This window comes from Rutidosis leptorrhynchoides, chromosome 7 (genome assembly GCF_046630445.1).
Source record: "Rutidosis leptorrhynchoides isolate AG116_Rl617_1_P2 chromosome 7, CSIRO_AGI_Rlap_v1, whole genome shotgun sequence".
In the NCBI taxonomy this organism is placed as follows: domain Eukaryota; kingdom Viridiplantae; phylum Streptophyta; class Magnoliopsida; order Asterales; family Asteraceae; genus Rutidosis; species Rutidosis leptorrhynchoides.
Window position 1 is genome coordinate 347,379,785 of NC_092339.1, and position 6,000 is coordinate 347,385,784.

Genomic DNA, 6,000 nt, shown 5'->3' on the forward strand with positions numbered 1-6,000 from the left:
CGGAAGAAAATATTTATGCACATAGTTATGCACCCGAAAACACTTGGAACCGGAGTAAACGTTTAACAAGTATCTGTGCTAGCTCCTTTGGCGTTGTTATTACCAAAAATAACTTTGCAATCCCTTTCCAAAGTAGTCAATTTTGTCACAGCTTCAGCAAATCAACTTCGACTTTTCATTCGAATTAGTCTTATTATAACCTCGATATATAAGTTTGCCTTTCGTCATCGTTACCGTGGCACCATTTATATTCCACCACATTAACAGTAAACTTACTAGTAACTTCATTGATCTTCGACTTTTCGGAAAATCATTATCGTTATCAAAAACTTATCATGTGCTCATCTGCATCTTGTAACAATAATTGCCATACCAATTATCGAAAATCATCAATCGGTATTTTGAATCTCGCAGCGTTTCTACATCAACAGTTATATGAATATATATAATATTTATCTCTTAGAATTACGATCTTCCATTCTAAAACTCTGAAAAACACCCAGTATGCGAATCAATACTCGTAATGTTGAAAAAACTGAATGAAGCAGCAAAAACCGTAAACGACCTTAACCGTCAGAAGTTTGATGATAAAGAATAGTATGTTGGTAAAGCTCATAATAAGTTTGAAACTGAAAAACTGATTGAGCAAACTACGAAGGAGTCTCTGAACAAATCACAAGGACTAAACTTGTACATTAAGAATCCTGATGATTCTGTTTCTGATGAAATCTTTAGCAAATACCTTGCTTCTGACTCCAAACTCTTGCGGACAAATTTTCTGCACCATTCTTCTATATTAGAAATTCCAAGATATCATAGTATCTTTCATTATAAATATCCTCCATATTTCTGAAGATATTTTCATAACTATTCTTATCTGAAATCATTAATCTCTTCGTGCTATCAGTGTTACATCATATAGAAACTGTTAGTTTCTATATTCTGTAAACTTTCGAGCTTAAAATATGAATGTTATTGAAGTAATGTTGAGAACTGATGCATGAGTTAGTATAATATAATGACACTTGATCAACGTGATTATATTACAGTAAGTCATGCTAAGTTTCTAAATAGAACATGATGATTCACAGATTATAACGTCATCATGTGTCATGTTACATAACTCTTTCATTCTGATTAACTTCTGAACATATCAAGGAAATATATTCTTGATAGTTCTATTCTCAGTGATTATGGTAATTTGACAAATCAAATCGTGCTATTACGTTCTTTCTCGTTTAGAACATTAAGTTCATTCGAAACTCCATACTTACGAATTCTGGACCATTACTCGTCTTATTAGAGATCGAGAGGATAATAAAAAGGCAAAGAGCTCCAAAATATAAGAGAAAATATAAAGCCCAATAACAACACGAAGGTTACAAACTACAGATATTAATACGAATAGCAATATAAAGAAACAGTATAATTAAGAATAGTATCATCCCAAGGTAATAGTATAAGTAAACAGATTTTTCTGGTGGAAGATTGAAAAGAAGGATGACAGAAAAGATAATTAGAAAATATTAAGGATTAGAACTGGATTAAGCATTTTCACAATCTTTTGGATGTATGAACTAAGAAGGAAAGTATAGGAATGATGAGGATAATGGAACGAAAGAGTTTAATTTATAATGGAAATATCAGACAGAGTAATCGAGGCAGATCACCGTATTTAATTATAGAGATCTTAATTTCCTTAAATCTCGAAGAATCAGATCTTATAGATTTCCAAGATTTTCTTTAAATCCATTGAATTCTGGAAATCAATCATTACTACGTCATCGGTTAAGACAAACCTGCATTTACTCATATCAATCTTTTGTGATAGCTTCACTCGTACGCTTCACATAATCGAATCGTTTTATCTAACTTAATCAATAATGATAAAACTCTATTTATCAGCTCATATTCGTCATGAAAACATTTTTTATTGTTAGCCATGACCACCTCACTCAAATTTCGGGACGAAATTTCTTTAACGGGTAGGTACTGTGACGACCTGGGAATTTCCGACTAAATTTAAACTTTATTCTTTGTATGATTTCGACACGATAAGCAAAGTCTGTAAAGTTGAGTCTCAAAAAGTTTGAACTGTTTTAATTTATGCAATTACCCTTCGACTGATCTCGACGATTCACGTACAAGTATCTAAAAATAAATACATATATATTTAATTATATATATTAATTTGAAATAGAAACTTATATGATTCAATTCATTTGTGTAAATAAAATAATATATGATATTACTATAAATCTTTATATATATGAAAAGTATATTGAATATATATATATGAATATGATTTCGATATAATTGATGATTTATTATATATTGTAATATATTAAAACATATAAATATTAAATATATGTATATAATTAGTAGACATTACATAAGTAATAAATTGTAATATAAATATATTAAATGTAACTGCGAGTTAAAAAGGAACTTATGTGATTTTAAAATAAACGGTGAACCGAAAATGAGTTATAAAAAGTATAGGCTTATTTAAAATATATTTAGAAACTATTTGTTGAATTTTAAATTTTTTTTTAGGGTTGGGAGTGAATAATTAATGTAATTTTTAATGACCGAATTTTATACCATAATGACCAAAATAAATAAATATAGTTAATTTAAAAATATGAGATTTTTCTGAAGACTTTTTATTACCACTGAGTGAACAACGGGGCACGATATAATAGTCCGTTAAAACTGTCGGCACAATATTACAAATCTTCGACTGTATTATTACTACTTTTCAATTTAGCATAGTATATTTGGATTACTGTTTTTGGATTGGAATCTCATCACCACTTTAAATCACCACTTGTGTTTTAAATAATCAAACTTGACAACCAAACTCATGTATAATTTTGTTTCTAATTGACATCCCATATTTTCTTTCTATCGATTGATATAATATATATATCATGGATACTAACCAATTATCAAACTATCTACCTATTCTTTCTCTCTCTCTCTCTCTCTCTCTATATATATATATATATATATATATATATACATATAAGCCTGCATTGAGAGATATAATAACATTAACCGATCATCTCTTATTTCTCTAGAAACCCACCTTAGTTTTCACGACACCCTAACCACCCGACTATGAACACTATCTGATTATGCTTCTGTTTCAGCTAGAGCTCAAACCAACATTCATTAAACCCGTTTGATCACCACCTCTCTCTCGCTACAATTCCTCTTTGAGATAACCAAAACCATCACCATCGTAGCACCTTAAGACCACCATCATAGTTCCACAAACCATCACTTGCTATTTATCTCAGTTCAACGAATCAACACCTTGACTTATATATACGTATCCATCTATAAAATTTGACAAGATATATATTTTTTTTTGCTGTAACCGTGGCCCAAACATCCCTTTTTCTTTTTTTTAGTACACCACACAAAACCACACCAACGAAACCCATTTAACACACCATCACCTAATTGATACTTTTCACTGAACAACACCATCGAAAACCCACATCACTTTCTTCCCTTCGTTACTACTGCGACTGTTTGTTTTTGTTTAGGACGAGATCACAAAGCACCACCATTGAAACTTGCTGCAACCTTTGTTACCCTTCTATTCACGCTACTATCACTGCTTCACATTTTTTTTTCTTTCCTTTGTGTTTCTGTTACGGCTGAGCAACACCACAACTCAACCATTTTACGCCTACGACTACATCCGAGTTCTTGTTCTAGTATCTTATCAATCAAAACCAAAACTTACTACTGTTATTACTACCTCAACGGGTTCTATTCGAGCAGCCCAAATATGAAACCGTTTGCTATTTCTTTTAGATCTCGAAATATTCTGCAACTTTTCCTGTTGTTATGATTATGCTGCCGTTCAAAAACAGTGATGATGGATATTAATCAATGATACAATGATCACGATGATATTTAATGATATGTGAGGATGACGTTTAAAAAAAAAAGATGAAAGGGATAACATAAAGGTAACCAAGTGGCTACTTACTTTGTTCCCATCCCTAGACATTCTATATTTTTATTTATATAATCGAACTGGGCAATGACTTCATGTTGGGCTGTTATTAATTGTTTTGGGCCAAGAACTATTAAAATTCTGATGGGCTGTGACTAATTGTTGGGCTTATGCTTTGATTATTCTAAATGGGCTGAAATGAAACATAAAACAGGTTAAATAAACTGAGTCTGCGATTTATTCAAGATATATGGTAACAGAAGGATGGTTTAGGAGTGTTGGGTGTAACCAAGAGGTCTCGGGTTCGAACCCAAACTGAGGCAAATTATTTTTAGGTACTCACTCTTTAAGGTAGTCATTTTAAGTATATTATTATTATTGTTATTATTTCATTATTATTATTATTGTTATTACTAATTCTATTATTCTTACTAGAAATATCATTAAGGAGTATTATTATCAGTATTATCATTAATAATAAGATTGTATTATTATTATTATTATTATTATTATTATTATTATTATTATTATTATTATTATTATTATTATTATTATTATTATTATTATTATTAGTATTATTATTATTACTACTAAGTATTATATATTTTTGTCAAAAATATTACTTTCGTTATCCATTATTAAACTTTTCGTTTCATTTAAAAACTACTATTATTTTCATTATTATTAAGACTAGTATTACTATTAAACATTAGTTGTATCATTAAATTTTGGTATGAATATAAGAGTTAGTATTAAAATCATTAATATTCTATCATTATTAATAATATTATTATCATTATTATTATTAATAACATTGTTAGTATCATTATTATTAAAAATTACCATTTTCATTTGTGTTATTAGTAAAGTTATTATTAGTAGTAAATTATTAATATCAAAGCTATTTTTTTTAAAACAAACAAATATTTTGTACATAAAACGTACTTACTACATATACTACAACTATATTAATAATCCACATAACTAGATATAAACTATATTAACATTATAAAAACTTACATACAACAAATTAGGTATTTTTAATATAATACATAAATATATATATTTAACCCATATAACATAACAAAATATTTAATTATATAAAAGGAATATATGAAATATAAATATATTATCATTAATAAGTTATATATATAAACTTATTCGATTACGATTATGTGTATTAATATATATACATTAATGATATAGGTTCGTGAATCAGAGGCCAACCCTACAATTGTTCAATATAGTCATATGTATTTTTACTACAAAATACATTAGGTGAGTTCATTTGATTCCCTTTTACTCTTTACATTTTTGGGACTGAGAATACATGCGTTGTTTTTACAACTGCTTTATTAAATGCTTTTGAAATATATTTTGAACTGCGAATACATGAAATGCTTTTGTAAATGTTTGACGAGATAGACACAATCATTACATTCCTCGAATGAATTATTATGCAGACAGAAGTTCTGCGGATTATTATTGAATTATGTGGACATGATAATTGCCACCGTTGAATTATGTGGACATGATAATTGCCACCATTGAATTATGTGGACATGATAATTGCCACCATTGAATTATGTGGACATGATAATTGCCACCAGTTGATGTGAATGTTATGTATCGAGAGAATGATTTTATACACAAGTTATGTGTATGTTATTTTTGTGCACAAGATATGTGTACGGTTACTAAGATTTATGAAAGATGATTTCGTACACGAGAAAGGTGTACTGTATTTAAAAGATATCGCATGTACATTACAGGTGGGTATAGGATTCGGGCCCATTTGTACCATGCAGCATTTAAATCTTGTGGTCTATTAAAATGATGAATTTTTACTGTTTATGATAAACCTATGAACTCACCAACCTTTTGGTTGACACTTTAAAACATGTTTATTCTCAGGTATTAAAGAAATCTTCCGCTGTGCATTTACTCATTTTAAAGACATTATTTGGAGTCGATCATCGCAATGGGATCAAATGTTGGTGACTTCGTCCAGATGGATTAGGACG